Genomic DNA, 12,728 nt, shown 5'->3' with positions numbered 1-12,728 from the left:
GAAAAATCCACCCCCTGAGTATTCGGCACTTCGGAGTAATTAAGTATATTATAATAGTTACCTATAGTTAACTAAGCATACCTACACATGTATACATAGTTACAGTTAAGTATATATACCTATAGAATGTTCACCGTCTGTGCCCGGCTTAACACTTGCACGTTTCACTTATGACATTGCGTGTAAGTTAGGGATTAGGGATGTGATTGAAACCTCTCGCAACGTAGGATTAATACCGTATACATTGGTATCTTAGCATGTGGTACAACAAACCACTTTTTTACCGCACCCCATTGGGGCACAGGAAGGGAACCCCCTTCCTATATGTATGAACATAGTATGGAAATTATATTATGTATTTGGTGATTTTCTATTTATCCCCAACTCATATTAGTTCATTATTATTTTTTAACTTGCCTCGAAAAGTTTTTGTTTAAGTGTGGTTTATCCAACTTCAGATTTTCGTTTCTTTTTTTACACAAAATATAACGTAGGTAGTCAGATCCCTTTTCGTAACTTTTCCTTTTTAATTTAATGCAATAAAGTAGACATGTTTGAATTTGAATAAAACCTAGAATTTGATATTCACCTACCAGAGTACAAATTGTAGGTACCACTTACATCAACGTTGCACCAAAATACCACTAGTATTGCTTCAATGCATTTCGAGAATTACGACCTTATTGTATATACTATTTAACCCGAAAACAGCTTTTATATTTTGAGAGCCAATTATTTATTATCTGCAAGAGGATTAACTACGAGGTTGCATGTTAATTACCATAGCATTTTCATGTCGTCACGCGAAGAATTTGCCGTGGAAATTATTAAAACAAGAACTGTTTTTTTTTCTATAGCTGTACAATTTTGTACCGACAATATTTCACGAGTAGAGTTTTATACACCCTGTATTACTGTGAATGTCTTATTTAAGAACTTTCGACAATGTAATACAACATAAAGCAGTATATTGCATACCGACATACTTTGATATTTTTTATCATCTCATATCTACGAAAAGTTAAAATACTAACAGAATATCAACAGTCAATATACATCCCACGTCCGGGTGGTGGGCGAAGGCTTTCCCTTCAATTGACGGAGGAAAATATAAAAAATATTTTATATTTAAGTATTAGGTATTTAGTGAACCGAAACGTTTTTTATATTTAAAAATGCCTACACGTTTTCACGTTGTGCAAGTTGGTAGATATCAAAATTTTAAATGAGTTTTACATTACACATATAAAGCAACTATTTTGAAACGGCTGAGATTTTTTTGTGAACTTTCTTTTTTTAATCTTTATTTAACAGCTTAGTCACAAACAGAAACTATGTCGCTCTATAAGGCAACAAAAATGAGTACTAAAAACAAATTACATTACTTAAGTTTACGTCTATATGGACAAATTTATAACGTGATTTGGCCTTTTTCGATAATGGGTTTGCCAAAGCAATGTTACATCCTCCAACATATCTCAAATCATCAAAAGTATAGTAAAAATTGAACCTCGTGGATTCATTTCGAGCACACTCCATTAAAATATGGTATACATCTTCTATCACGCCAATTCCAAGCAGTTTGGCGAATCAACTTTTCGCATTAAATGATCAAACTTATTTAATGGAATGTGCCCAGAACGAATCCTCAATGCCAAAACTAAATCTTTCCTCTTTAAACAGTTATTATGTGAACTTTTCACTATAATACCTACTTCCCCATAATCTCCTAAGGCCGAGATTTCCAGACTCAATAGTTAAACAATGGGGTTTGGATTTTAAAAGGACATTCGGTCTTACGACTTTAAGCAAATGTAAGTTACAGAAGTCTTAAAAAAGACAGCCTACCTACAGTAGTTATTATGTATGGGGTGATTATTAGGTAACTATAAATAGACGCTATTACACGCCCCACTTATTTATTAGGTAAGTACGTATAAATACTTTATCATAATCCCACATTTTATTATAGACCTCCCAATAAAAAAATTCACAATCTTTTTTTATTCGTAGGTATAAATCGAAGCAACTTTGCACTGTAAAATAAAAATAAAAAAGTTCCTAGCTCAAGTATTCATGAGCGTATCTCATCAATAAAGTCGAACTTTAGACGGGTCATATTTATTTTACTCCCTAAGTAAAACATTCGAATCAAATGTTTGAAAAAGTTAAACTCAACTTACCTGAAGTACTAGTCCAATTTCTTGTGCACTAAAACTTTACTGAATATTATTCACTTACACGACACGAACACTAAATATTTTTATACCTGATTTATATTATTTCACACTTGAGTTTTTAATTCCAACGAATTTACTTTCAAAACACACACATTTGGTTTTTAAGCAACAATTCGAAAACACAAAAGTTTCGGCGCGGCTCCAGTCAAGTTTTTTTTTTAATAAAAGAAAATCGTCAAAAAGTTGTTAAACTCACGCGTTCGACATTTGGATTTTGGCGCAATTTTTATATTGGCTTCCTAACGGCACTGGTGAGTCGGCAGTTTGTTAATATTAATTAAAATTTGGTATTTCGATCGATGAATAATGTATTAAGGGCGTTGGAGCGACGTACGTCCGCGCGCTCTGACATCTACCATCGTACTGCCTACCTCTATACATTACACCCGCCTCTGCTCGCTATAAAGGTCTATAGTACAGATTTTTACGCGGCTTACGTATAATGCAAAGGAAAACCTGGGAAGTGCCTTTATATTCTTACTTATTTATAAATGCGAAAGTTTAGTTGTATGCTTGTTGCGCTTTCTCGCCTTATACTCAAATGAATATCATGTTGTGTATCTATACGTTTTTTCAAGGGTACCGAAACGGGCATAGGGTAGGTTTGGGTTTCCTTCCAATTCCGAAACTTAATTCCGTAACATTTGTTGTCAGTTGTGGGATTGGAAGGTAAAATGGCATTTATGTCGAAAGAAGCGAACGAGGGTAAGAACCCGCGCAACAGCGGCTGCGAAGACTCGGGTATGACGCATCAGGCCCCCCTGCACTTGTCATGGAATTGAAGAGCCCTTTTGGTCCAATTGCAAGCTATGCAGGAGTGACAAGCGCGCCGCCAAGAGAGGAACAACTAACTAAAGAAATATTTATTAAATAAAGTTTACTAACAACTTTTTTCATCGCAATATCCGATAATATAGGTATTTCATAAATTCGTAAGTAATACAATATAGTAAAGTAAAAGCTGGTGTTTACACAAACTTCTATATGGAAGATTCGATACCCGTGTTTATTGCGAGCGATTAAAATACATTTCATATTACATTATTAAACTGCCGATCCGTTCATAATAACATACACGAAGTAAATAATACGCCATTTGTACTTAATACTACAAACTTTTACTTCCACCTACATTACTTATACATAATTAATAACAAAACAGTTACTTTCAGAGAACAACTACAACGAGATAAATAAATAAATAGCCGACGAGCCCGAAGTCTATAGGTATCGTATTCAAATTCATATTCAAAAAAATCTTCATTCAGTGGGTAACATAGTTACACTTTTAATCGTCATTTTAAACGACATAACGAACGTCTTATCCGCCTAAAACTACTGTAGCTTCTCACTACCTGTATAGCCAGGCAAAAGAGGCTGCAAGAAAAACCCTAGCACTAAGCCGGCAGCCCTAGACGTTCTTTAAAAAAAAAATACTGTTATACAATTTAGAAAGGCTGCCTAATATCAGTTCCCAGACAGCTAATCCCTTGCATTCATATCTATGTGAATGATTCCTATCAACAAAGGGTGACAGTTTAGTGTCTATCGTTCTGGATTCTTCCGTGTCATTTTCTTTTCCGCCGAAAAGGAAAGGGACGGGTAATCGACAGGCATAAAATTTATTGGGCCAATATTAAGCATACAGAGTGTTAGTGACATCGTAACGAAAACTTTGAGGGATGATTCAGATTCTGAGCTGATATCAAGTGAAAATTTCCGTCGCCAAAGTATGAAATTGAAAATAATTTAAAAAGACATGAATTTTCCGCCAGGAAATACCATTTGATATCGACTCATAATCATGGTCTGAATCATCCCCTTCAGTAATCGTTACGGTGTCACTAACACCCATACCTACCTGTACGTACTTGTTCGTACCTGTACGTAAGTGACATCGTAACGAATACTGAGAGGGATGATTCAGCTCATTATTCTAAGTTAACATCAAGTGGAATTTTCCATCGCAAAAGTATAGACTTGAAAATAATTTAAAAAAACATGAATTTTGCGACGGAATATTCCACTTGATATTAAATCAGAATCATGGTCTGAATCTTCCCCCACAGTATTCGTCACGATGTCACTAACACCCTGTATAATATGCTCATGGATAAGAGTGGATATTGCTATTTACCTCTGTCTACCCCGTTCGGTAATACTGACGTAATGCTATATTATGTTAAGTTATAATGACGGACTTTTCAGGCTACGTTCCCCAAAACAATATAGATGGCGCTGTCCAATATTGCCTTTGTTTAAACTTTTAATTTAATGGATAACAGACATGCATCTTTATTTTTGTTATTAGGTATAAATGATGACCCTTTTTATTACACCCAGGCACAACACATAGAAGGGAAGCTACAAGGAAAGAGAGGAAGGGGAATACCAAGAAGAGCTTACGTGGAACAGATTAAATAGAAGGCGAACGTCGTGTCTTAAAGAAGTGAAGGAATTGGTATCTGATAGACAAGAATGGAGAATGCTACACCGACAAGAGCGTGGATCTTAAATTAGTGATGTGATTACAACACATACTCCACCCATTATTATTCTGATCAAAATAAAGAGAAACAATATAGGTAGCAACATATTTATATACATAATCTGATCCAAATATCAAGCAACAAATATTTTTATATAATAATTTCCTTCTGCCATTATATTATAGTATATTATACTTATTTTGGAATAATGAGAAAATAGGTAATTATCACGTTAAATCTGGACTGACCCTTCATCATTATTATATAAATAACAGTACGAAAATAAAATAAACAGTGTAAAGGGAAGAAAAAAGAAAAGATAGGAGAAGAACTTACATGGAATAAAATTAAAGAGAAGGCGATCAAGTTAGGAAGGACACAAACTAGCGTATAAATTATTTCTGACACGTACATTCTATGTCATATAACAGAATTCATAAACGGATCTAATTAAAATTTAAACTGAACAAAGTTCATTCGTAGAACATCGAAAACTTGAAGAATTTCGAGTTCGAACTGGAATTTAAATTAGTATTAAATTATTCAGGATCAGTAATAACCGGGCAAGGAATCATTCTCATCACGTGGAAAATCATCATCATCATTTCCTCCCTAGCATTTTACCGGGTCCGCTTACGTAACCTGAAGATTTTGACAGATCCGGTTTTTACAGAAGCGACTGCCTCCAACCTGCGAAGTCTGACCTGCTTCCAACCTGCGAAGGTAAAACAAGCCCAATACAGGTTAGGTCACATACCTCCGAATGTATTTCTTACTGTAGATTCAAAACTTCAATGGGGCCCACATATTGTATCACTAGCGGGCAAGCTAAGTTCAGCAGCATATGCCGTCAGAAGGATCCGACAACTCACAGATGTACCCACTGCTAGACTTGTCTACTTCAGCTACTTCCACAGCATAATGTCTTACGGTATTTTGCTGTGGGGTCGAGCCGCTGATGTAGAAACTATTTTCATCATTCAAAAAAGAGCAGTTCGCGCTATTTATAAGCTGCGTTGTCGGGACTCTTTGAGGGAGCTGTTTAAAGAAATAAATATACTGACGGTCGCAAGTCAATATATATATGAAAACATTATGTATGTACGTAAAAACTTATCTCTCCTTCCGAGAAACTGTGAAAGGCATACTTACAATACAAGAAATAAACATAAAATTGCTATTCAAAATTCTAGATTAAGTAAATTAAATTCATCTTTTTTGGGGTTATGTATACGTTTTTACAATAAAATACCAGATAATATTTTAAATTTGTCAGAAAATAAATTTAAAGCTCACGTGAAGCTTACTTTATGTAAAAAAGCTTATTATAAGATTAATGACTACCTAAATGATAAAAATGTCTGGTATTGAATGTGTTCCTCTAGTTATTAAATAACTTGTAATGTATATCCTCATTGGTTTTTAAAAGATGTGTTGCTGTTGCAGTTTCTTGTCATTTCTTCTCCTCAGCCATAACACCTTGCGAAATGACGTAAATTCAAAAATGTTACATTGACCTTCAACAAGTTTATCCATGATAATTACGTTGAATAAATGATTCTGATTCTGATTCTGATTCAGGAATGTGGGTTTCGTCACGATGTTTTCCTTCACCTCTAAGCACGTGATAATCATTTATGATCCAAACATAAATTCGACAATCACTGGTTTAGGCCTGTGTTAGATTCCAAACTGCGACCTCAAAGTGGGATGCAAGCGAGAACGCTTCCCATTTGGTAGAAACCAAATGGGCTAATACGGCTCTTTATCATGTAGGAAATAAATTCTAAAATACTTCGCAAACATCGTCGAAAAGTCGCGCGTCACCTTATAATGAAAACCACACCACAGTCGTGTGATTATTGTTAACGACATTTTCAATCAAGGTAAAATTCCCACGTGATATCAATTATCCAAACATTAATTCATACTCATAAATCGAATTCAGTGGTCTAGAGCCCAAGCCGGTTTATTTTTAATTATTGTAGATTTGCCGCAAATATCATTAACTACTTGGCCGGACAAATGGGGAGCGCTGAAGGCTCTCACCCGGTAGCCGGAATACGAACCCCTCCAAACGATTCGAGGAAGTAAACAGCCATGATAACGCGTAAAACAAATTAATTAATTAACTCCATCCCTTTACGGCTCACAGAATCACGGACATGCAGAAGCGAAAACAGATTCAAAATCTTGCAGCATATTTTCTTGAACATGGCAACAATTAAAGTTTTCACATTTGACTACAGGTCAGCAGCTCTTAATGAACAAACTTGAGGAATCTTGTTCACAACTGGCTATTCCAACCAACTGCCTTCGATGACGACGTATCACGATAGATACCGGTTGCTATCACGTAAGTATATGCATAAACTTTACTTACGAAAACTTGACGAAGTTGGCGGAGCCATAAGCCCGCGCCCCGGACACTCCATACAAAAATATTATTCTTTCCGTGTGCTGCCTAACGCGTGTAAATGCGAGCGAGACAAGTAGCGCGCGCTCTTTCCCATACTCTTTAGCGGCTTACGGCCATTGGACTAAAGTAAGACCGGGGGTGAGGTAAGTCTAGCTCGGCGTGGGATACTTATTGGTGCGGGGCGGAGAGTTACCGTTCTATACTTAGTATTATTCTTTCTTCTATTGTGTGGGTTGTGAGGTGAATTACCAACCTCATCAACCCTGGTGTCAGGGTTACTATTGAGCCGCCAAAGGCCTCTAACATAGTTCATGTAACTCAGTTAGGGGCCTTTGGCGGCCCTACATCTCTACTCTACTTACTTACATCAGTAAGTAGTAACCGGGACCAACGGCTTTACGTGACTTCCGAAGCACGTATCATCTTACTTTCGGACATTCAGGTGATCAGCCTGTAATATCCTAACCAAGCTAGGGACCACAAAGTAATTTTTGTGATATGTTCCCACCGGCAAACGATCCCAGGACCTCCGGATCGTGAGCCCAACGCTCAACCACTGGACCACGGAGGTCGTATTATTCTTTAATCTATGCCATAAGTAAGAAAAACTTTTTGGAACCGTAATAGTGACAGGTGATGAACCGATGGTAAACTAATGGGTATTATTATGGGAATGCCATTGCTTATAATAATGCGGTTGCATAATAATACAAAACATATAAATCATAAGTAAATTATTTTTTAAATGTGTTACCGACTTTTGATACGAAGTCTTTGAAATATACAATACTATGGTGACAGGTTATCAGTCTATCTCCCATATAACGGTCTATCATGTTAGAAAAGACACAATTCTTCTTTGGATTTTTATGAAATGCTCTAAAAGATGTAAAGAAACAAAATATACAGATATAATTACTCTAATAAAGGGTAGTATTCAATTCCTCATCTCAATAAGTGAAGTTAATACAAACTTCCCTGGACAGATTAATAAAATATCAATTTTCATGTTCTATATTCATGATTTAAGAAAGTTCTCTGATAGTTTGACAGGTGGCAGACATCATGGAAATCTTTGTAAGTATTCGATTTCCTTAGAAGTAATTATATTCTGCCAATTATTTTGGTAAGTGTTGAAATGATTTCTTAATTACAGGTTTCTTCGAATAAGTAATCAATTTAGTAAAAAATACTCAGTTTGCTCGAACGGCGATACGGCTCACCATTCATCATCTATACGTTGGTCTAACAGAAAGCTCGGGTGAAGTGTGTGTACCTACTTACATCATCTTGCGACGTATGAGTGAGCTTATGTTGTTTTATAGCAAAACACATGAACATTGATAATAGAAAATAACAATCTTAAAAACAAGTGCAGTGAAGTACACGCATCAGCTCTGAGCTGCTAGTGTACATAAACAAATATAATAATAATAAATAATAATAATATTTTTTATAGTATTTATTTTCCGCGGCGCGAGCCACGACACTGGTATTCTGTAGAGAATACGTTATGCGTTTATTAGTATAGATTATATCACTATTACAGCAAAAGATAAGGTCGATTTTTGTTTTGTTAATCTAAATTCTTCTGATGACATGACTTTTGTTTTCAAGGGCAGTTTTCCGTTCAGGTTGGAAGCTCAGATTGGCAATCCCAGTCCAAACCGGACCAATCAAATTTTCAAGTTAGGTAAACGGACCCTGTGAAAACGGGATAACCTAGACTCCCTAGAGAGATGATGTCGCCACAAAGGCAACCTGTATTGCTATCACAACACGTAATAACATCCTAGCGAGTTACGTAACCTCATTTGGGCATCGCAATGTGAAATTGCCGGCTCGAGCGAGTTCGAACATTTGGTGTTGTTGTGTGATTCCTGCCCTATTGCATGTTTCATTAGTCATTCAAACTTGTATAGCCCTTCACTTCTTTTCCGTATTCTAAACTTTGACTTGTGTGCTTTGTGTTAGACCTGCCACATCGAAGCAATTCATCTAAAAAAAATAAGTATTGCTATTTGACTTTTGTTGACTTTGCACACTTACTTTTATATTCGCAAGTGTCAAATTGCAATATTGCTTTTTAGATGAATTGTGTCAATGCGGCCTGTATAACCCCCCTGGTGACTAAATGATATTTGTTTTATAGCACTTAACCGTGCTTAGGGAAACTCACAAAGAAGAAGAAGAAAAATTAAAACAAAAAATTAGTCGAAAGAATTTCGCGGACAGGAGAAAGACCCGGTGGTGTAATGGTTAACACGCTCGGCCCGGCTTGACAAGAGCTGTAGGTTCAAGTTCCGTCCGAATCCGAATGATTTCGATTAAAATTTATAATGATTGAATTTGTATGAAAAACCAATCTGAGACGTTATAAAAAAACGTGACAAAATTTACTACTTATTATTACATTTTTCTTTATTAAAATTCATAAAGAAGTTAAATAGAAAACCATCGATAGGGAAGACCCGTGCCCCAGCAGTGGGGACGTTAATGGGCTGGTGATGATGATGATGATGAAATAGAAAAAGATAATATTTTTCGTTAGTTATAGATCTGTCTTATACAGGGTGTTAGTGACATCGTAACGAATACTCAGGGGGATGATTCAGACCATGATTCTGATTTAATATCAAGTGGAATTTTCCGTCGCAATTTTTTTTTTAAATTATTATTTATTCTATGCTTTTGCGTTGGAAAATTCCACCTGGTATTAACTCAGAATAATGAGCTGAATCATCCCTCTTAGTATTCGTTACGATGTCACTTACACACCGTACAAGTACATACAGTAGCCATACTAGTAGGTATGGGCATGGGTGTTAGTGAGACCGTAACGAATACTGAGGGGGATGGTTCAGACCATGATTCAGAGTTGATATCAAGTGTAATTTCTTGTCGGAAAATTCATGTTTTTTTTTGTTTTTTATATTTACTATCAGTTTCAAACTTTTGCGACGGAAAATTCCTCTTGATATCAAGTCAGAATCATGGCCTGAATCATCCCTCAAAGTTTTCGTTACGATGTCACCATTCTGTATAGTATTACGAATTTCATAATTTATCTTGAACTTAGTACTCGACCCAATTGCTCTAGGTATGCGGCGGTCCCTGTTCTAAGCTCAGCTTGTATCGCAAGGGCCAGAGTACGATTTCGTATTTTAAGGTTAACATAATGGATACACGGATAGAATACAGAGCACTTTGAATAATTATAACTATAACAAAAGATACATTAAACACTTCCAAGTTTGGCGTAGAAACAAAAGTCAATACTCGTTAGGGGTTCACACGATAGGCGATCATAAAGTTTATAATTGTATATTTTTAAAATGTACTTACTTAATGAATCTTTTTAGTGTTTCCATTGAGTAGCTAGGCTTATTAACAGAATTGGGTAGTTTCCTAGGTCAGTGATAAATGATGGAATTCTGATTACTATATAAAGAAAGATGACAAAAACTTTTTTTTTCCATTTAACTTGTTTATGAATTTTAATAAAGAAAAATTTAATAATAAGTAGTAATTTTGTCACGTTTTTCTATGACGTCAGTGTGCTTTTCCATACAAATTCCAAAGTAATTTCGTGTTTTGACGTTTAATAGTAAAAAGTAACTGATTTGATTAATTGGAAACTAGACTATTGGTCGTATTATACTTAGTTGTCTGTATTTTCATTGTAAAGTTGTATGTCTATGTTCAATGAACGATATTATATATAGGTACCTACTTAATTAGCGTGTATACCGTTCGTTCTATACACATGCCTTTTGAAGGACTGTATTGTACATTATGAAGATTGTGAACTTGTAAATTGGGACGGGGTTGGGACCAAATTATTAAACCGACGCTGTCTGTCCGTCCATCTCACCTTCACGAGGGCTATATCTGGACCTTTTAAAACGTAAAAGCGTTATATGCCGTTACGGCGGATATCTTCACTCCTACCTACATAATTTTAGTGACTATTTTTTAGATCTATTACCATAAATAATAATAAATATAAATATTTTTTTTATTTGCAAAAAGAGCTTATTTAACATTATTCATTTACAATTTTACATGGTTGTACATTGTATCTAAAATATAATAAACCCTGGTATCGTAGTTCTTACTTGAGACTTGTGTTATAGTGTAGGGAGCGCTGGTAATTTCAATAAAACCCCACACAAACAATTGAATGAACTGTATTACTTAGGATATTAATTAAATTACAAGATCCAAACATTGAGACGCGTTGGCATGCTCGCGCTAGAGATGTGACTGACCATAAATGGTAGACTATTAGATATGTCCCATACATATAGGATTCGAAGATTCTCCGTTACATGGGTAGGTGATACAACCGCCGATATTAATGGGTTGTGAACTTGTGAGTATTATTTATGTGTAATGCCGTACAGTCATGAGTACTAATATGTATACACTTTGAAACCATGTCACATTAACTTTTTTGACAAATTAAACCGTAAGTCTCATTAAATGTCAAAATGATAGTGCGACAGGGTTCTAAAGTGGGTACATGATATTGCTCATGACTCATGACTTGTACAGTGTGAGTGCGCGCTGCTGCACGCACGTGTCGTGTGTGTATGTAAGTGTGTGTGTGTGTGTGTGCGTTTGTGCGTGTGTGTGCATATGGGTGTGTGTACGCGTGTGTGTGAAATAAAAATAACATAATTGTAATATTATTGGCTTTTTTTGCTATTTTTAAGTCTATTTTGTTTTGTAAGCTGTTGATTTTCCATGTACTAATAAGTAAATAAATAAGTTTGCGCCTATATCCCTATAAGCTAAGTCACTCGAAGGCTTTTGTTAAAAAAATTCAGGACCCCGATACCGACCCCGCCGGCGTGGTCGACGATTTCCCTCATTCAGCGCTTATCGCTATCGACCCAGTAGGATCGATTAATTCTTTCAAATACTTTTTCCTCTCAGACGACGCACGTCCTGAGCCGAGGTTCGCGCCCAACTGGGCACCCTTAGGCCTGTTGTCTTAAACGTTGTACCGGGTGAGAGCCTTCAGCGCTCCCCATTTGTCCGGCCAAGTAGTTAATGCTACCTGCGGCTAATCTACAATAAGTCACGTCAAAAAAAAATGTTACAAAAATGACATCCGCATGTGGTTTTGATTTTCAAAAAGGCGCTTACATGGTCTTCAATACAAGCCAACGCTGTGCGCTGGCATAGTACAAAATAAACAATTTATAGAATAGTATTCTGGCATTCAGAGGTAACTGGAAGACAACTACCTTATTTTACCTAATAAATAGTGTTCCCTCGACACGTAATGGGGCTATAAACTAGTTTTTAGTTGAAACAAACGACCGGCCGTGAAGGAAAACAGATTGAAAATAACTATAAAGTAAAATAACTACTGAACGAAGATTTGCCCATATTTTAGTGGGCCGCTATTGCTCACTATTGTTTAAGTTTTCCCTTGTAAAAGTAACATAAGTCTATGTAGCAAGTATTTCTATTCTTTTTTATCATCATCTACTACCATTATCCCGTTTTCCACAGGGTCCGCTTACCTAACCTGAAGATTTGACAGGTACGGTTTTTAACAGAAGCGAC

At 36.0% G+C, this 12,728-nt stretch overlaps 1 protein-coding gene across 6 annotated transcripts in view; it reads right to left on the bottom strand.

Annotated features, from left to right (window-relative positions):
- The window catches only part of LOC126375467 (uncharacterized), a 442,481-nt gene extending 439,898 nt beyond the window's left edge, over positions 1-2,583 (bottom strand). For all 6 annotated transcript variants that reach the window (XM_050022403.1, XM_050022405.1, XM_050022401.1 and 3 more), the window contains exon 1: positions 2,184-2,583. The gene's annotated coding sequence lies outside the window, so the exon portion shown is untranslated. The remainder of the gene's footprint in view (positions 1-2,183) is intronic.
- Between the last annotated feature and the right edge of the window lie 10,145 nt (positions 2,584-12,728).

This window comes from Pectinophora gossypiella, chromosome 19 (genome assembly GCF_024362695.1).
Source record: "Pectinophora gossypiella chromosome 19, ilPecGoss1.1, whole genome shotgun sequence".
NCBI classification, from domain to species: Eukaryota; Metazoa; Arthropoda; class Insecta; order Lepidoptera; family Gelechiidae; genus Pectinophora; species Pectinophora gossypiella.
This window is presented reverse-complemented; position numbering and strand designations above follow the sequence as displayed.